Source organism: Pristiophorus japonicus, chromosome 8 (genome assembly GCF_044704955.1).
Source record: "Pristiophorus japonicus isolate sPriJap1 chromosome 8, sPriJap1.hap1, whole genome shotgun sequence".
Classification (NCBI taxonomy): domain Eukaryota; kingdom Metazoa; phylum Chordata; class Chondrichthyes; family Pristiophoridae; genus Pristiophorus; species Pristiophorus japonicus.
Genome location: NC_091984.1, coordinates 123,220,041 through 123,241,459, shown reverse-complemented (window position 1 = coordinate 123,241,459; position 21,419 = coordinate 123,220,041). Strand labels below are relative to the sequence as shown.

The following is a 21,419-nucleotide window of genomic DNA, read 5'->3' as shown; positions in this document are numbered from 1 at the left end:
TAATCGGTACCGAGTACCTTTTTATTAGTTCACCGCTTTTAAAGCAATAACCGTGTTTATTTTAAACTAAATAGGTTGCGGAAACAGCTGCTCGCCGTGTGATTCATGCTTATTCAAACACTTATTAAATTAGAACCCCCACTTGTTTAAATTAATCCTCTCGGGAAGTGGCGCATTGCTGCGCGGGGTATCGAACACCTTTCCGATCGGTGACACTGCTGTTGTGTGTCGTCTTTCCAAGTGGGATGCTGATGGAAGCCTGCAGCCACTGCACAGGACCAGCAGCCTGTGTTTACTTTTATCAAAGCTCGCAAATACTTGACCAGGACTTTTGACAATTCTGGCGTGCAACCACTGAGGGGGCTGTTGTATTACTTGTTTAAAAAATCTCCACTGTGTAGATTCAGCAGTTTGGGGTTGTTGACGCTCTGTGCACGCAGAAAACTCCACACAAACTTGTCCCTAATATTTATTGGTTTCACTTGTGGCAGCATTTCGGTGTTAAATGAAAGTTAGAGTTGTCCGCCTTTTACGTTGTCTGCAGTGTGGTTAGTGGTGCGGAGTGAATTGTGAAATCTCTAGGTTCACGCTTCACGAGATTAAATCAAAGGACCGGCGGCAGTGCATGAATTTCAAAATGTTAACATGGTGGTTAAAATAATGCACGACAAGAATTGATCTCACGATTCTGGTCCACTCGAAGTATTGAGTTCTTGATTTGGTGTTTACTGGTTTGGGGGGAACGGGAGGAGAGAGAGAGAGAGAGAGAGAGAGTTGGTGGAGAGAAACTAGTATTTAAAAAAAATATATAAAGGCAAAATACTGCGGATGCTGGAATCTGAAATAACCGAAAGTGCTGGAAATATTAGCAGGTTAGGCAACATCTGGAGAGAAACAGAGTTGACGTTTCAGGTCTGTGACCCTTCGTCAGAACGTCACGGACCTGAAACGTCAACTCTGTTTCTCTCCGCAAATGCCTGACCCAAAAAACCAAATGCTTGGCTAAAAATTGAAATACGGTACAGCATGCAGCTCCCAAGTGCAGTGTCAGCAATGTGATGCTGACAATTCAATATTTTATTGGATACGTGTACATCAGCCGTTAGAATAGTGAAGTTGTCTGCTCTCTAACCTGTTTAGTTATTGATAGGAGGGGGTCAAAATCTCAGCAATATTTTATTGGAAAAGTGTAGATCAGCCATTAGAATAGTGAGTGTCAGGCTCCATCTTCAGTTCCTCGAAGTGCTGCATGGCTAATCTATATTCCACAAAGGATGTTGACTATTAAGCACATTCCTGATGAAACATTTAATTCTGGTTTCTAAATTACTTTATCATCCAAACATCTTGAGCCGAAGCACATCAACAGGAGAATGGTCAATTCAGAGCTGTGCAACAGTGTGATTTCCTCACTGTTGCATTTTTCCAATGAGGAAATAAAAAACCTTTTTAAAGATAAAACAGTGGGGGAACGGTGGGAAAATGACAAGACTGGGAAACACCATTGTTCATCCACAGCTATTGTGGAAGCTCAGCGAAGCCAACCTAAATCTCCCATTATATAGTTTTTTTTTTACACACAAACAGTAACTGCTTTGTGCAGGGAGGGCAATATGCAAGTAGATAAAGAGCTGCTTCAGGTAATTGATTTGACTGTAGGGTGAAAGTCTTGTTACGGAGATCGTTTAGTCTTGTGTGTAGGAACCACTGCGCAAGAGGCCGATGATGGGAGGGAGTGGAGCTCCTTGGGGTGCTGTATATAGCACAGCTGTACTGGTCAGTCAGCAATCTTGCTCACTGATTCATTAGAAACCTGACCTTCCACAGGAATTAGTTTGTGTATTTCAGACCCATCAGGTTGAACATTCTTGAACATTATTTTGGAAGATTAACAATGCAAACAGAAAAAATGAAATGACATATTTCAATTTGCTGCTTGATAATACAAAGAAAGCAAATTGTGAGGAGGGGACACAAAATTTGCAAAGGGATATAGTCAGGCTAAGTGAGTGGGCAAAAAATTGGCAGATGGAGTATAATGTGGGAAAATGTCACTTTGGCAGAAAAAATAGAAAATTATAATTTAAATGGAGAAAAATTGCAGTGCTGCAGTACAGAGGGACCTGGGGGTCCTAGTGCATGAAACAGTATGCAGGTACAGCAAGTAATCAGGAAGGCAAATGGAATGTTGGCCTTTATTGCAAGGGGGATAGAGTATAAAAGCAGAGAAGTCCTGCTACAACTGTACAGGGTATTGGTGAGGCCACACCTGGAATACTGTGTTCAGTTTTGGTCTCCGTATTTAAGGAAGGGTATACATACATTGGGGACTGTTCAGAGAAGGTTCACTAGGTTGATTCTGGAGATGAGGGGGTTGACATGAAGATGGGTTGGGCCGATACTCATTTGGAGTTCAGAAGAATAAGGTGCGATTGTATTGAAATGTATAAGATAATGAGGGGGCTTGACGAGGTGGATGCAGTGAGGATATTTCCACTCATTGGGGAAACTAAAACTAGGACATAGTCTCAGAATAAGGGGCTGCCCATTTAAAACTGAGATGAGGAGGAATTTCTTCTCAAAGGGTTGTAAATCTATGGAATTCTCTGCCCCAGAGAGCTGTGAAGGCTGGGTCATTGAATATATTTAAGGTGGAGATAGATTTTTGAGTGATAAGGGAATAAAGGGTTATGGGGAGCAGGCGGTGAAGTGGAGCTGAGGCCATGATCAGATCAGCCATGATCTTATTGAATGGCAGAGCAGGCTCGAGGGTCCAAATGGCTTACTCCTGCTCCTATTTCTTGCATTCTTATGTTATGTTAATCCCTTTTAAATAGATTCTCCTATGTCACCATCATGAATTTGATGACATTTCTAGTTCTTATGGCAGACATTGCAGTGTTTGTCCACTACATTTAATTTGGTGTCCGTATTATTGACTAGTTAGAGTTTTATATTGTTGGCTGTATGGTCACTAAGCTTAATGCAAGTAAGCATGATCTATAAATGCTATGTGAATTGTTTTTTTTCATTTCCTTTTGACTAATGTCATAAGTTTTGAATGTAGCTCTGGAATTTTAATCTTGCAAATTGTATAATTTGTTCTCTTACAAAGGTAGGTGGCTGAGTTAGAGGGTGAAGAAAACAATCGTCCCTGGTATCTAATCTTTATTTACAAAAAATGAGATGCCTTTGGATCCTGCCAAAGTGAATTGTTTTTGACTTCTCTCCTAGCCATGGGGAATTCCAAGCTTCTTCAGTGTTGATGTAAAGCTTTCCTTTGTTTCCTTTGACAGGTTGATGATTAAAGAAGTTATTTTTTTAAACTGATTTTTGTTTTAGACCGGGTTGAGGAGTGACTGCAGGTTATGAAGTGCACAACGACACAAGCTTTACATTCTTTTTCCTTGTTGAGTGTAAGAAATTAACATGCAAGGTTGATGATGAATGATCCTTGAACTTGAATTGATTGGCATGAAAAAAAAACCTGGGCAGTCATCCACCTATCCAGTGGTGTGTGTGTATATGGTGTTCACACTTTGCAGCCCCAGCGCTGTTGAATCTCACTATGCCACCTCTAGTGAGACCCAGTCAAGGCAGCGATCTGCTATTCGTGAGTATCAGCTATGACATGGCAGCTGTAACCCAAGACATTCCTTGCATTTCTATGTATATCTTGAATCGCATTGAAATCCTATATTTTCACACTGCTGTGTGTCCAGATCTTGAGATGGTGGATAACACATCTTCATGTGGAGGTGATGGCCTCAAATTTGAGGAAACTTGATATTGCGCAGTAACCATAATAATTAATGTGCTTCACTCGTTCTGGCTTGGATACTAAAACGCGAGCTCTTGACTGCATGATCCTAGTGTTGACTTGGCTCCATTCCATTACAGTAACTCCATCAGAGGTCTTAGAAACATAGAAAATAGGTGCAGGAGCAGGCCTTCTAGCCTGCACTGCCATTCAATGAGTTCATGGCTGAACATGAAACTTCAGTACCCCCTTCCTGCTTTCTCGCCATTCCCCTTGATCCCCTGAGTAGTAAGGACTTCATCTAACTTCCTTTTGAATATATTTTGTGAATTGGCCCCAACCACTTTCTGTGGCAGAGAATTCCACAGGTTCACCACTCTCTGGGTGAAGAAGTCTCTCCTCATCTCGGTCCTAAATGGCTTACCCCTTATCCTTAGACGGTGACCCCTGGTTCTGGACTTCCCCAACATTGGGAACATTCTTCCTGCATCTAACCTGTCTAAACCCGTCAGAATTTTAAACGTTTCTATGAGGTCCCCTCTCATTTTTCTGAACTCCAGTGAATACAAGCCCAGTTGATGCAGTCTTTCTTGATTGGTCAGTCCCACCATCCTGGGAATCAGTCTGGTGAATCTTCGCTGCACTCCCTCAATAGCAAGAATGTCCTTCCTCAAGTTAGGAGACCAAAATTGTACACAATACTCCAGGTGTGGCCTCACCAAGGCCCTGTACAACTGTAGCAACATCTCCCTGCCCCTGTACTCAAATCCCCAGGTCTCGTTGCACCTTCCCTTTTCCTAATCTGTCACCATTCAGATAATAGTCTGTCTCTCTGTTTTTACCACCAAAGTGGATAACCTCACATTTATCCACAGTATCTTCATCTGCCATGTATTTGCCCACTCACCTAACCTATCCAAGTCACTCTGCAGCCTAATAGCATCCTCCTCGCAGCTCACACTGCCACCCAACTTAGTGTCATCTGCAAATTTGGAGATACTACATTTAATACCCTCGTCTAAATCATTAATGTGCAATATAAACAGCTGGGGCCCCAGCACAGAACCTTGAGGTACCCCACTAGTCACTGCCTGCCATTCTGAAAAGTACCCATTTACTCCTACTCTTTGCTTCCTGTCTGACAACCAGTTCTCAATCCACGTCAGCACAATACCCCCAATCCCATGTGCTTTAACTTTGCACATTAATCTCTTGTGTGGGACCTTGTCGAAAGCCTTCTGAAAGTCCAAATATACCACATCAACTGGTTCTCCTTTGTCCACTTTACTGGAAACATCCTCAAAAAATTCCAGAAGATTTGTCAAGCATGATTTCCCCTTCACAAATCCATGCTGACTTGGACCTATCATGTCACCATTTTCCAAATGCGCTGCTATGACATCCTTAATAATTGATTCCATCATTTTACCCACTACTGAGGTCCCTGTTTTCTCTCTCCCTCCTTTTTTAAAAAGTGGGGTTACATTGGCTACCCTCCACTCGATAGGAACTGATCCAGAGTCAATGGAATGTTGGAAAATGACTGTCAATGCATCCGCTATTTCCAAGGCCACCTCCTTAAGTACTCTGGGATGCAGTCCATCAGGCCCTGGGGATTTATCTGCCTTCAATCCCATCAATTTCCCCAACACAATTTCCCGACTAATAAAGATTTCCCTCAGTTCCTCCTCCCTACTAGACCCTCCGACCCCTTTTTATATCCGGAAGGTTGTTTGTGTCCTCCTTAATGAATACTGAACCAAAGTACTTGTTCAATTGGTCTGCCATTTCTTTGTTCCCCGTTATGACTTCCCCTGATTCTGACTGCAGGGGACCTACATTTGTCTTTACTAACCTTTTTCTCTTTACATACCTATAGAAACTTTTGCAATCCGCCTTAATGTTCCCTGCAAGCTTCTTCTCGTACTCCATTTTCCCTGCTCTAATCAAACCCTTTGTCCTCCTCTGCTGAGTTCTAAATTTCTCCCAGTCCCCAGGTTCGCTGCTATTTCTGGCCAATTTGTATGCCACTTCCTTGGCTTTAATACTATCCCTGATTTCCCTTGATAGCCACGGTTGAGCCACCTTCCCTTTTTTATTTTTACTTGAAGTCATTGAAGTCAGCACTCACTGTTTTAAAAAAAAAAACTCACATTATCATAAATGAGTCATATGTAACTTTTATTTTGAAGAGTTTTAAATAATGAGCGACTTCATCGCCTCGGAGTCAGAAGGTTCTGGGTTCAAATACTGCTCCAGAGACTTGAGCACAAAATCTAGGCTGAAAAGGCAGAACAGTACCGGGGGTGTACTGCACTGTCAGGTGCTGTTTTTCGGATGAGACGTTAAACCAAGGCCACATCTTCCCTCTCTTGTGGATATAAAAGATCCCATGGCACTATTCGAAGAGCAGCAGTGGAGTTCTTTGTCCTGGCCAATATTTATCCTACAACCCAACCAACATCAATAAAGAGTTCTGGTTATCATCTCATTGCTGTTTGTGGGACCTTGCTGCATACAAATTGGTTGATGCATTTCCTACATTGCAACAATGATTACACTTCAAAAGTAATTTGGCTTTACATCACTTTGGACTGTATTGAGGTTGTAAAAGGAGCTATATAAATGCAAGTCTGTTGTTTATCTTTGTATTTAGCATCTGAATAAATACAGAACAGTTTGCATTTTTGTTTAATGGAAGTATTCAAAGATAAGTCAAACAGCTGTTGCCTGTGTTCTTTCAGACTAAAATATATATTTTAATATGCAAATGTGATCGCTAAGGTCACTTTTATTTACTCAGTAAATTTTGCAATTCTCTGTCTCTTTTTCTTTTTTTTCTCTTTCTCTTTTTCTCTTTTTTCTCTCTTTTTCTCTCTTTTTCTCTTTCTCCTCCTCCTCCTCCTCCTCCTCCTCCTCCTCCTCCTCCTCCTCCCCCACCCCCACAGATATTTTTAGGGCAAGGTTGGGGAGTGGCATGTAGACATTGCCTGTGTCAGTTGATGCCATCTTGTCCCAGTTTATGGAAAAGAGCAAAGGAATTCATTTGGCCCCTTAACTTCATCTGAAATGCAACTAGGCCAAAGGTTAGATGTCTTCAGCAGGGCTTTGTGAAGACTGAATATTTTAACTGCAGATAGGTTGTTGTTTCATGGGTTATTTGACATGGATTTCAAAGTTTTTTCTTTAAGATTTGCTGTTGGGGAAAACAAAAGCTGTGGAAAACCATCTGTCCACTAATGAGAAATCCTTCTTAACAGTGCCTGGCTGGGTATATTGATTCCGAGAATAATCCCCCTGTTTCTTTTAAAGAATCACTTCGTAAAGTTGTCCCTTTTTTAAAATCGACTCGCAGAATAACTGTACCAAGTATTGTAGTAAATATTTATCCGATACTCTGTTTGGATGCAACACTGTGTCCAAGTGTTGTGGAGACGTGCTCGGACTGATGATCCATGCAGGCTAATTTCAAAGTGCAAGGGCTCACAGTGAAGCGTTGAAATAGGAGTTGCAATTCAGCTGCCACGTTTAAAGCTGCATAACCCCTTCAGGCTAAGCAGACTGGTGACTGCCTCCTGTGCAATGAAATCTAGATAGCTGGGTAGGAAAATCAGTCAGCAGGCTCCTGAAAGTGGACAGCTTGTGGATGCTCCACCAGCTCGCTGCACAGAAATGACCAGATTCTCTCTCTCTCTGATTTTCTTTGGGATCTGAGGTTGAGTAAAATCTGAAGCTCTGTGGGTCCCATAGCTGTGCTTGTACAGGTGCAGCGCCTAAAATTTGGGACTGAGGCCGTTCTGGATTCCGGGCTTTTCCAGACTTTCGATTTGTTTCTGACGTCACGAATCTGGAAACACCTTACACAGGGCCCAAGTTTCGGCCTTAGTTGCTGCTGATTTTTTTGGAGCAACTGGTGTACAACGGAGTATCTTAGAAGTTCAAATCCTCAGCATTTAGTTTGCTCCAGTTCTAGTCAGTTAGAACAGTTTCACTTTGGAACAGAATTTTTTTTCAAAAGGGGGCGTGTCCAGCCACTTACACCTGTTTTCAAAATTTCGGCAGTGAAAACTTACTCCAAACTAACTTAGAATGGAGTAAGTGAAGATTTTTGTACGCTCTTAAAAAAAACCTTGTCTACACTTTAGAAAATCAGGTGTAGGGAATGGGGGGGGGGTTAAAGGGAAGTTTACAAACATTAAATACTTCAGTTTTATCATCAATAATAAAAACATCAATAAGTCAACCAATAAATCAATCAAAAAATTAATAATTTTTTTTAAAAATCAATAAATAAAACATTTTCTGCTTACCGACTGCAGCACCGGGAGCCCTCCAACAGCGTGCTGGGAAGCCCCGCCCCCCCCCCAGTGTGTCTCTGTGTCTCTATCTCTATCTCTGTATGTCTGTGTTTCTGACAGCAAAGGGGGGGGCGGGAGGCTGAAAGGGCCGGGCCCAAGACTTTGGGCAGGGCCCGGTCCTCAGTACCAGATTTACAGGTAGGTGGCGTCTGGTCCGGGGTCGGGAGCGCGGGTCGGGTCCGGTCAGCGGGGGGGCGGGAGTCTGGGCAGGAGGAAGCAGGAGCTGGGCATGGGAGGAGCCTTATGCATGCAGCCCCAGTGAGGCCATTCGGCCAGGGCTAGGAGCTGTGTGCTTTGGGCCCCTCCCACACAGTTTTGGGCACCTGGAGCTACTGCACATGCACGCCCACTGTAGCGCGCATGTGCAGAGGTCCCGGCACTGTTTTTAGCGCAGGGACCTAGCTCCGCCCCCTACAGCTCGTGCTGCGCCACGCCCAGCTCAAGAGGACCAGCAGGGAGCCGGAGAATCTGGAAGTTTTTTTTAGGCGCACTTTGTGGCGCGGAAAACAGGTGTCCAGGTCGGGGCTGCGCCGTTCTAGGCGCGGCCCGAAACTTGGGCCCTTTGAAACATAGAAAATAGGTGCAGGAGCAGGCATTCGGCCCTTTGAGCCTGCACCAGCTCAGGTTTGGGTATTTCTGGATTTCGGAATATCTGGAAGGGGGAGATTTACCGTCAGGGAGCTGTTTGGACCATTGGGCCCCGCCAAGGAGCTATTTGGACTGTTGGGCCCCGCCAAGGAGCTGTTTGGGCTGTGGGCTGGCCGGATCACCGAGGAGGCCCCGAGGTTGGCAGGGTCATCGGGTCCGGATTCCAGAACATTTTACGGATTACGGATGACCCCGTCACCAGTCTTCCCGGAATACTCCAGATTCTCAACACTGCATCTGTAGTTAATTCTCGCCCAATCATCCCAGTAACATTGCCCTTTTTAAAGCTATCGTGAATTCCGTACTGTTTCACTCTCTGTTGTTGAACACTGCTTCGTGAGTGCGAATTAGCACAGTGATTCTGTCATATTACAACGTCAAGTGGGAGGACTGAATAGCATGTCTTCTATTCTGTGCATAGAGGCAAGTCATTGGTGACAGCAGAGAAGAGGAACAACATGAGGGATTGGCACTTTCCTGCAGAAAGTGTGACAAACCCAGAGTTATTGCAGACTGATTACATAAGTATTAGCAGTGTACTGAAAAGTACAGAGTGGGTTACTTGCCCTATTACCTTGGATGTGGAATGATGCCCAGCTCTCACTGAATAAAGGGAAATGCTTTTGCTTTGCTTTTTCACACCCACATGGATCACAATCAGTGGGAACTTCACTCTTCAGTCGACTTTTTGTGAATAATTTTGAATGGCATATTTGAAGTCTCTCTGTGCATTTGTAAAGGAGCGCTGATTAAGTTTAGAATGTGAGTAGTGATGAAGTCAAAATAATTTGCAGGGTGTAAACAGTTTCCATCAGGATTTCCAACAAGGCTAACAGTGGTAATGAACGACAGTTTTAGGAGGCATGGTCCTGCTGGATAAAATGATGGAGTTCCTCTTTTGCTGGTTGTTTGTAGATCACCGGGCAGTGGTGGGATTGGTAATTAGCTGGTTCACTGACTGTCTCAACAACCGATTCGGACCAAACCTGCAGCTCAGACTTGCTCAGCAATTAAGGGCATTGAATTGAAGTGTTCAGAGCAAGTTATCCCAAGAACTAAACCTGCCCCAAAAGAAAAACCTTGTGCAAATGATGCTACGATCCTCCTTTTGCTTTGTACTGTCTTTATTTTCATTTTCATTCCCCCCGCCCCTGCCCCCCCCTTCCTATCGTCTTAATTATATGAAGCAACTGTGGATTATCTTCAGTTGATGTGGCATTGTTTAACCCACAATGTTCTAGCAATGCTTTCATTTCAGCCATGTATGTTTTCCTCAAATTAATGATTAATACCACTTTTGAAGAAGTTGTCCATGATGGTGGCATTTGAATTAACTGAACTTATTCAGAAAGAAAAGCCAGAAGATAGGTTTTTTAAAAGGAATCTTGTTGAGAAAACTCGAGTGTTGCTAGAATTCTCTGGGTGTGACTTGATGTGAATGCTCCTGGTCTTCTGTTGCGATAGATGAGAGACAGAGGTGTAGTCTCAGGCTTGTTTAATGTTGAGTTCGCAAACATGTCTTGTCCTTGCACAAGGATTGATGGTTTTATCGGAAATTGCCTTTCTTCAGGTGTCCCATTTCCCCATGAGTGAATTCTGATGCTATGCCTTTGGAAAGAAGATTGGTTTGTGCTTTGGAAACCTGGGTCCAGTGTGTTCACAAATCATGATTTAAAGTAAGGCATAATTGTAGCAAAACTCCCACTTTGTTTTTTGCCAAGACTGCAAACTGCTGCCGTAGCCAAACAGCCAGCAGTTAACCATGAACTGAGACTGCAGCCCAGTTGGTGCTGTTATTAGACTCTTGGCAGCAACAGTAGCAAATTAGCCTCGCTGACCCAGAAAAAGCTGGCAGGCAAGCATAATATCAAATTATTGATAACATCCTCGCAGTTGTTGATTTCAGTGACGTTCAGTTAACTGCTGATGTGGGAGCGATGTATTCAAAGCTATGCAGTCTGTTCCACGTGCCAAATGACTGGAACCAAATTTTTTATTATCTTTTGAATGTTGAGTATTTATAAAATTTCTCTCTCTCTCTCTCTCTCTCTCTCTCTCTCTCTCTCTCTCTCTCTCTCTCTCTCTCTCTCTCTCTCTCTTGCCCTCGCACTCACTCATTGGTCAGTTGTACACCCGGTCCACCAGCTCTTGTACAGTATTAAGGTGCTTTGCCAAGTCAAATTCTTCCACTTGTCCACATGGAGTAGGGGATACCACGAAAGGAAGAAATTACAAAAACTAATTAAAACAAAATAAATGGTGTGGGAGCTATTAGTGGCCCCGGAACCCCTCATTGTGATCCCTATTCTAAATTAATTGGTGGAGGCATTACAGCTGCTTGTTACTTTGTGGGAGGGGAGAGATGAGGTGAGAAATCAGCCAGGGTCCTTGATTCTGACAACCCAGTGACTCCTGCTGGAAGAATGTGGGTGAGGACCATTTCATCGAATCATAGAAGGGATTGATTGGCCTACTATTCTTGTTCCAAGGTGCATCTTTCAGGAGGGGAAGTTTAGTGGGGAGAACATTGGAGCAGAGAACTGAAATCTAAGATTTGTCTGGCATCGCTATTAAAGCTGTGTAAATGTTAATTGGTAGGGAAATAGATTAATGCACGTGATATAGAAGCTAGAAGGCACCAGTTGTAATAATTGAAGGTTTAAAAACTAGTAAAGGGAAATGATTTCACTGGAGTAAAATCTACTGTGTATTGAAACCTCATCATTCTCTCCTGCACAATTCTAACCTGGTCTGTTTATTTTTGAAGGCTTGAATGGCTAACCCTATTCAGCAATAAAAGGGGATATTATTTGAGTCAGTTCGTAGGTGTCTATTTTCTATATTTGAGTTTCAGCTTTACGTGTACATTTATTGATTATTTTTACCACACAGCACAAAGAGTTCATCTCTATGGGGAAAATTATTCTGATTGCACTCCGGGTACTTTCCAGAAATGGGTTGTGGACCGTGAGATACTGTTGGATATCGGGTACATGGCAATAGCTGACCTGATGTGGCTGGTCTCTAGGGGATTCACACTTGATTATTTTCAGTTTCTTTTCAACTCAGTGCACTGTGACCCAATTACTCAGACACAATTCGTCAATCAGTAATGTGGAGAAAATTTTCCATCCGGGGTTACGGCACATTGGGTCATAATTTGCTGTAACAGGCCATCTACAGTCTGCCGTTAGTTAGACTTGCTCGTTTTGGGTTTTGAAATTTTTGTGTTGGCAAGTTGCTGAAGGTGCAAGCTGTCACATTGCAATAAGGGAAACTGGGCATCTGGGACCTGAATGAGCAGGGCAAGCAACTGTGTATCTTAACCAATAAGATTAAAGAATTGTGATATTAACAGCCTGAGGACTGAGAAGAAAGTGTAAATTAGAGTGGGTGAATTCAATGTCAAATCGGGTACAGAAAGAGGGAAATACTGGATTGAGGAAAAAGAGACAAAAGAAAAGTTTTGTAAAAGTTTTTTTTTTAATTCTCCAACAATTGAAACCTGAGGGAATGAGACTCCACACTTGTAATAGTTAATTTTCAGTGCTAGAGAAGATGTCTGGCAGTAATTAACATATCATGTTGTTAAAAGGGTAATTAGCATGAAATGGACAAGACTTCACTTTCTGTGACTAATTTATTTTGCAGTTACCTTGCGAATGCAGCAACCTCACACTTTTTAATGTTGATGCAGACAGATACTGTTTGTTCAAAGCTAACTGCAGAGTGGCGCAACTATTGAATATTTTACATCTACCCCTTGTCTGAAGTTGCTGTACCATTTGCGGATACATACCGGTGAGCGCCATTAGTCTCGCTATTATTTTGAGGACACATTATGGCCTACTATTGGGACGGAATGAGGGTAGTTGGTCCTTTGGTGAAATAAAAGGTTGGAACCCCAATAAACCATTGGTCAAATGACGCATCTGACACACCGTGGCTAAAATTGTGGAAGAAATTGATGAGAGCATTGCACTGCATGGACCTGTGTACAAGGCATTGGTACGTTAAAATGGAGTGAATTGTTATTGCAGTAATGCACGAGCAAGAATTTTTTTGAAACAAGCAAGTGTATTGTTTCGAAGGACAGTGAACATAAAGTACTTTGAAGGTGCAGTAAAGGCTGCCAGTTCTTATCTTGGAGCCCTGCAGGATGTACAGTTCATTCCGCAGATATAATTAGAATGTCTCGTCGTAGTCCAGTATCACTGTGAAAGGGTATTACGGCAATTGAGGGGTATATGAGAGTTTTGCAGCCATAATCCCTTTGCTAGATGGTGAATTTGAAGGGGCATCATGTGGGTACTAGAGTCTTGGGGAGGCCCAGTTCCTGAGTCATTCTTTAAACCCGAGTGAAGGCCATGTTGGCTGTTGCAAACGTTACTTACGTGCTCTTAACTGTTTAGCTGAAATTCTTACCCATTTGGATTTATGGACAATCGTTGTGGTGCCTGTGTCTGCTTGCAGATTAGGCAAAGGGACTTGCAAGCTGCTTTGCCAGAATAAAAATGCCCTTTTATTTAAATGTGCTTTAGTCGCATGCCTATCCCGGCTTTAAAATTTAGGAGAGAAAGTAGATTAGCGGCAATGTTTGTTTTTGTTTTGTAAATGCTTTACTTCAGTTTATTTCAAAAAGCTGTTCAAATGCAAGTCATGTGCTGGTAATCTAAGTTTATGGGAATGTTGACGAGAATTAGTTGCATCTCCCTGAAGAGAGACCAAACCGTGACAGCCACACTGTCTCTTCAGCTGGATAAACTCTGCAAGACACTCCAGTCCAGGCTAATGTCTTGAAATCTGCTTAAAATTCAATCTCTTGATGGAACAAAGGTGTTAAGATTCTGACTGGATCAATGAGTTTTAAGTTCTGTGTATGTACTGCCACTTCTGACTCTTTCACCTGCAGTAAGTTATCAACACTTGTGGATTGTTGTCAACCTGCAGCGGAGCCAGCACTTTAATTACTGTAGATGGCACTGGTGCACATGTCTGACTTTATTATCTGTTGTCTGGTTTGATTCCAAGTACCAAAGTAAAATGCTTGTGCTAAAGAGAATATTTAGGAGATGCCCATAACTGGCCTTTTTGTTTTAAAAAAAAATAAAGTAGTGATTTGACTCTTACGATCATCTTTCTGCTGTCTACCCTTCCACCCCTGCCCTCCTACGATTCTGAAATGCATTTAGATAGTTAATCTTCCGTGACATTATACCTGGACAAAAGTGAGGGGAACTTTGTGTGTGTGTGTATATATGCATGAATAAAACTTGTAGCCACAAATGTTGCTCTGTGGATCCTAAATGTGGAATAACAACTGCTTATGATGATGGAGGAGGGATGCCAGCACCAAGATTTCAGTCAGATTCTGCTTTGAGCTTCATGGACTGATTAGGTCTATCTTTTCCTGTATTTGATTGGATCCAAGATCCATATTTATAGATTTTCTGTGCAATTGCTCACTGGAGGAGAGAATAATTTGAGCTGATTTGTCTGTCTTGCACACAGACGGCTTGTGGAGCCAAAACCACCTCTTGCTTTTGCTGACTGATGGGAGGTGCGGGGGAGGGGAGGGAAAAGTGAACGATGGGGTTCATTAATTATTCATGATCTGTTCGTAATTTATGCATAACAATTCAATGGCAGCCGTGCGAGAATCGATCCAGCATCCCATGGAAATTGTGCATATTAACACACATTGCGTTATTCCATCACTTTCTCTAAGCTATGACACAGCTCATTGATTGAGTTTAGATGCAGAAGGTGAGGCAGCACCAATAAGAGCTGTGCAAGCAGAACGAGGTTAATGAAATTTCTGTCACTCTGCTCCACTATGCAGACAGTGAATCGAGCCAATTAACATGACATTGCTGTGATAAATGGGAACGTTTGAACAAGCTATTAGAGGACTGTACTGCAGCAGTGATTTTTGTGAAAGCTTGTTCCAAAGCGTTTCTCTAATGGTACCTAATCACCATTAGTGAGTGACAGAAAAATTGCTTATGGGAAATATCACAACTGGAAATATGAATGTTTCAAGCTGCAGGGTTTATTTAGCACAAGTGTTTGGTACGTTGAAATACCAGGAATTGGAAGAGATCAGGATGGCTTGTGAGCTGCAGTGGGGAGGTGGCGGAGGCAAAATTAGTATTTTTTGATTAGAAATTAATCTTGGAGAGAATCCTGGGTGATGCTGTGGCATTGCCTGTTTTAACATCAGTGCGCAATGCCATGGAATGGATGGGCATCGATTTGACCCCCTACACATGTACAGACACGCGTGCGCACATTTGACTTTTCTGTTTCTTCCCCCCCCCCCCCCCCCCCCCACCAGTGTAAAAAAATAAAATAAAAAAAATTGTGTTTTCCAAGATTTGTTCATTGGTTGTAATTGGGGTAAACTATTGGCCTGCCTAAACATACTGACTCTCTTGGATGAGCTGCAATTTCCTCCAGTTAAACATTAGGTGGATAGCGTCTTCAGCTCCGCCACAAATATCATACCATGGTCACTGACTCCAGCCCCACAACTGGAAACAGACCGGCAATCTCAAACCCATCAACTGCCCAGTGGAATTTCTGACCCCATACATTTTTCATCATGTTGACTGGTTACTTCTACCTCCGTAATGTCATCCACCTCGGCACCGCAGTCACTGAAACCCTCATCCATGCCTTTGTCATCGTTAGATGCAATTACTCCAATATTATCCTGGCTGGCCTCCACCCTCTAAATCTCAGCATATCCAAAACTCTTCTCCGCATCCCGTCTCGCTCATCCATCATCCTTGTGCTGATTGACTTAGATCGGCTTCCAGTCCACCAATGCCCCAAATATAAAATTCTCAACCACGTGTTTAAATCTCCTTCATGGCTTTGCCCCTGCCATCTCGGTAGCATCCTGCGTCCTACAAACCCCCACCTTCTCCTGGAACACACTCCTCCTCTCGCTCTGCCCTTTTGTGCATTTCCCTCCTCCCTTCGTCCCACTATTTTGCTTTCAGCCATTAGGACCCACAACTTGGGAATTCCCTCCCTAAAGCTCCTTGCCTCTCCACCTTCCTCTGCTCTTCCCACCCCATCCCCCACTCTCTTCCCACCCCGTCTTAAAACCCACCTTTTTGACCTCTCCTTTGTCTGTGACCGTATTGTCTGATTAATCCTCTGAAATACCTAGAGATGATTTTCTATGTTTCGACGCTAGATAATTGAAATAGTTGTTGCATCTGGGTAATTGCTAGTTAGTTTAACATCTGTGGTGGGGAAATCAGAGGATGAAGTTGCCACATATCTAGATAAAGGAAAAATAGTTAGAAGTAACTAGTACAGATTGCAACAAACATCAGAGGTAACAGACCTGGGAGATGGATGAAATGTGGTTTGAGCAGTGTCATGGCCTTTAAATAAGTCTTCAATAAGGCATTGCATCGGAGATTATTAGGGGGCGAAGGACACATGTTTGAAGGGTTAAGTCTGGGTTAAAGGCAGTTTCTCAGATCAGCTGGAAGTGGATAGCAGAGTCCCGCAGAGTCCCACAGTGTCTTGTTCTGGAGCTATTTCTGTTCAGTATGTATCAATGATTTGGATAGAGGGTGTGGTGTAAAAAAATTGCAGAAGATACCAAAATAGGAGACATAGTTGATTCTTTAGAAGACCAAAAAGTTCTTGATTTAGGAGGAGGCTTTACAGAGGCTGCAATGCAGATTCACTGGGATGCTGCCTGGTGTGAGGAAATAAAGTCTGGAAAAATTGGTGTTCCTTGTTAAAACATTGCAGATTATGGGGTGATATGAGAATAATGAAAGCATGGGACAGGATAGATAGAGGCAGACTGTTTCCAGTAGGTGAGGGACCTAGAACAAGGGCTGTAGATAAAAGATTAAAGGCAAGAGATTTAGACCGGAGAGCAAGAGAAACCACGAGTTGAGGCTGTGGAATTCACTTTCAGGGTTAGTGGTTGAGGCAGAAACTGCGTCAACATTCAAGATTGGATTAGATAGGTGGATGAAGGAAAAAAGATCTGGGAATAGGGCGGGCAAATGTGATCAGGACCATTTGCTGGTGTGGAGGGTAAATGCTGACACAGACTAGTTGTGCCAAATGACCTGATTCCGTATTGCAAAATCTCTGTGCATCTTCTTTGTTTTTGAAGTTTGAGAAGCATGTGGAATATACTTGATCTCAAACGCCATGTATACCCTCTCCCCAACACTCAACCTGCAATTCGTACATTATTTTCACCTCTGGGGAAATATTGAACACATATAAATATGTATGTCTGTGGATATTTATATTTTTTATATTTATATTCTTTATATATGGGTACGGTAACATCTCTAACAACAATTGATGACTTGTCGGAATGAGATTGAACACTTTGCTGTTCCCATTCTATGTCTGAGATGTTGATTGGCATTGCATTAAAAATGATCACGTTGTTAAGGTACTTTTGCTCTTAATTGCCAGGCATAACTTTCTGCGGTGAGTTTAATGGACAGTTGATGTCCAATTCCAGCAAGTTCTTAAAAATAAGGGGAGGGATGACAGTGGAGCAGTGCAATTCAGCAAAGTTCTGGAGATTTGCAACTCTCGGCATATCCCTTAATCCCCTGAATTTTCTGGCCAATGTGTACACTAATAATGGCGTGCGTCATCAACAAACTGTTTTCCAGCAAGATTGGGCCCAATATTGCGCTTTATCATGGAATCTTACAGCGCATATGGAGACCTGTCAGCCATCATGCTTGTGCCAATTCTTTGAAAGAGCTGTCCAATTAGTCCCTCTTCCCAGCTCTTTCCCCATAGCCTTGCAAATATTAACTTTAAAATAAATATCCAATTCCCTTTCAAAAGTTATATTGAATCTGCTTCCAGCACCCTTGCAGGCAGTGTATTCCACATCATAACTTGCTACATAAAATTCTCCATCTCCTCTTTTCCCCCCCCCCCCCCCACAACACCATTCTTTTACCAATTATCTTAAATCTGTGTCCTTTCTTAGTTTTACCTTTTTCAAAATCCCTCATATTTTAACACCTCTCCCCTTGTAAATCTCCCCTTGACCTTAGCTCAAAGGAGAGCAATCCCAGCTGCTACAGTTTCTCCACATAACTAACATTGCTCTTCCCTCATCGTCCTTTCATTCCCTCCCCTTTCCCCTTTACTTTCCCTCCTGTTCTGAAGGAGGTTATTCTTTAAGTTTGGAGATCATTCTACAGGCAACTCTCTCCCCATAAGTGGCTGTTCATGTATGAAGCTAGATGGGGAGTGCCCTATGCTCGTTGACCCTGATGAGTGGTGGGCTTGGAGGTGGAGGGGGGGGGGGATGTGATTGCTGAGACCTATTGCCCTAGCAGGAGCACCTACCATTTGGGGTCCCTTGATAGTACGGAGTTGTAGGAAATGGGCTGATTTTGGCCTACCCTAGCCAGCAGAGGTTGAAACCAATTCTAGTACCTCCAGTTTAATAGATCAGCTAACTCACGTCAGAGTGGGGATTAAATCTGGGACATCCCTGGTTTGTATAGCTTGGCCCACACCACCTGGTACAGTAAGTCAGTAAATTCTTAAGGGAGCCTTACTAAATGATTTGACAGTCTGACTGTAAGGGAGCATCTTGCAAATTGTGATATGATAAAAATTTGATATTGGATTTGAGGGAGAAGGAAGAGTCACCAAGGTTTTAAATTTTAGTAAAGCCAATTTCAAAGGGGTGAGAAATAAATTGACCACACTAAACTGGCAACTGGGCTGAACTGTCGATGGGTAAGCCTACACTCAAACAATGGGATGTACTTTAAAGAAGTGTTTTGTACAATGCAAAATATAGTGCATGCCCTTAAGCCAAGATTGTAGTTAAGCAATCATGCTCAACAAATGAGGTAAGAGACTGCATCCAGCTAAAAGAGGCTTACACTAATGCAAGGATAAGTGGAAATCCAGTTGACTGGGAGAGCCATCAAAAGCAGCAAAGGAATAAAAGAAAGTAATAGGATGTGCAAAAATGAATATGAAAAAGCTTGCAAAAGATATCAAAGCTAATATTTTTAGCAAAAGATTTTATTAAAAAAAGTGGTAAAGGGGAATGTGGATCCATTAAAGACAGATGGGGGCAAGACTATAATGGATAATAAGGAAATGGCAGACTTGTTAAATGAGTAATTGGTATCTGTGTTTTCACAGTGGAGGAAGAGGGCCAAATACCAGCGAGATCCTAAAAATAAGTCAAGGGAGGAACTTGCTGGATTTAATATGTGGGCAAAAAAATAACATTTGAGAAAATAATGGGATGAATTTCCAGAACCGGATGGCCTCCACCCCAGTTATTGAAACAAATAGGTGAGAAAATTGTAGATGCATTTGTCATACTGCTGTAAAATTGCAAATGTCGCTGCATTACTTAAGAAGGGAAGGAGAGAGGAAGCAGGTAACTACAGTCCTGTGAGTTTAATATCAATTGTGGGGAAGTTGTTGGAATCCATCATAGACGGAGTGACTGAGCATTTGGACAGGTCAACATGATTTTGTGAAGAGCAGGTTGTGTCTGGCTGAATGACTTTAGGAGGTCACTAGTATGGTGGATAGGGAAGTGTCTATGGATGTTACTTATATGGACATCCAGAAAGCAATTCCTCAAGATTATTTGTAAAAATGAGAATGCATGGAATAGGAGGTAACCTTGTGACAAAAATAGTTTGTTCTGATTGGTGGGATGTGACTAGTGGCATTCTTCAGGGATTGGCTGTTTTTTACTACATATTAATGGCTTGGATGACGTAATAGAGTGCGAGATCATTCACTTCGGATCAGAGAAAGACAAACCAGAATATATATTACTGGTGAGGGACCAGGAACTGTGAATGAAATCAGGCTTTAAAGGGCTAAATTATTAGGACAGCTTGCATAAGCACTTGGTTTGTATTCCCTTGAGTTTAGAAGGGTGAAGGGTGATCTAATAAAGGTTGTTAAAACGATTAAGGGATTCATTGGGGTAGATATATGTAAACTATTTTCTTTGGGGGAAATCCAGAACAAAGGGACATAATCTTAAAATTAGAGCTAGGCCATTCGTGAGTGAAATCAGGAAACACTTTTTCCACAGAGGGAGGTGGAAATCTGGAACTTTCCCTCCAAACAAAGACAGGTCAATGGAGTTAAGGAATGGATCAGCCATGATCTAATTGAATGGCGAACGGGCTCAAGGGGCTAATAGGCCTGCTCCTGTCCCTATCAGCCTTGAGGAAAGCACAATCCTGTTTCAGCACTGCAAATACATTGGAATTTAACCTTCACTTTTTTTCTGCTCCTCCATCTGCTTTAAATATAAACATGTCTCTGTGCCTGTGTATATTGCTCACATTATATTCATGTTATGGCTCCACTGAGAACATAGGATCCTTGGTGGATTTGGGACCAAGAGTTAATTGGCTTCTTGGTTTAAGTAGCCTTATTCTCTATTCTAGAGTCCCACATTACAGGATCTGCTTGTGAGATCTCAGAATACATGTTTTGCAAATCCTGAAATTTTAATTATTGGAATTTAGGACTCCATCTGGGATTAGTGTCATCTTGTCTGTCATTACCAATAAGTATGTAGTTTTCAATGGAAAATATTTCTGAAATATACTCCAAGTACAAGCAGTTCAAACACTTGTGGGTGAGCTGCAGATAATTGAGCATTGATGGATTTTCATTTGTTTTGGAACTCCTTTCTTTTCCCATCAGTTGGATGTTATGATAGTTTGATGTTGGTTCACGATCAGATTGGGATCGGGGTTGCTCTCTTCGGCAGAATGGTACTTGTAAGCATTTCCTTCCTGCCTCTTTCCTTCACCCCACCCAAGGTAAAGAATCTGGTAACTAGAGCAATCTGGCCCCAACCTAATGCCTTGCTGAATAAGGACCAACAGTCAGTGACCCCCACCCTCATGAGAGGCTAGCTTCCCATCACAACCAAACACAATCCCATCATCATCCAGTGCCCACATATGTATTTCCTGCAGGAATCACCCGACAGCAGTCGGGAATAGGGATTTTGGTTGACTTCCCTTTCTTCGCCAGGGTTTCTGAAGCAAGTTGTAATGTCAATACTGAAGCCCAGTTGAGACCAGCTCACTCGACATAGTGCTGGCAGCAAATCTGAATGGCTCAGTCCCACACGAAGTGTGCTTACCAACTGATCTATCAAGCAAGCCTCATTTATATTTTTAAAAACTTGCAGTGGTTTTTTTTGTGCCTCTATCTAGTATTTACTGGATTACTTGCAAGGAGACAGTGAACTGTATAAATAATTTGTTGAAGGTTCTTGGTACTTATGTGTATGTATATATATTTTATTTAATTTATATATTTATATAATAAATTATAATAATTATATGTGTGATAAAGTTGGCACCCAGACATTTTTGATTGTGTTGGCAATCTCGAAGAATATATGAAAACAATTATGGGCTGAGTTGCTTAACTTCTAACTTAAATAAACAATGTAGCTAATGTAGGAGTGATTGTTTATATGTGACACATCCAACAATGGAAATAGGAGTAAACAGTCCTAGAAAATCAGAACGTCTTCAGTCTGTTTAGGCTTTCCTGTGTAGGACATCAAAAGCTGTTCAGCTGTGGGATTCCTGTGTTTATTAGCTTGAGCTGTT

General features: G+C 42.3%; 1 protein-coding gene across 3 annotated transcripts in view; it reads left to right on the top strand.

Moving 5' to 3' along the window:
- rgl1 (ral guanine nucleotide dissociation stimulator-like 1) overlaps positions 1–21,419 on the top strand; it is a 296,098-nt gene that overhangs the window by 193,442 nt on the left and 81,237 nt on the right. The gene's annotated exons all lie outside the window — the stretch shown is intronic.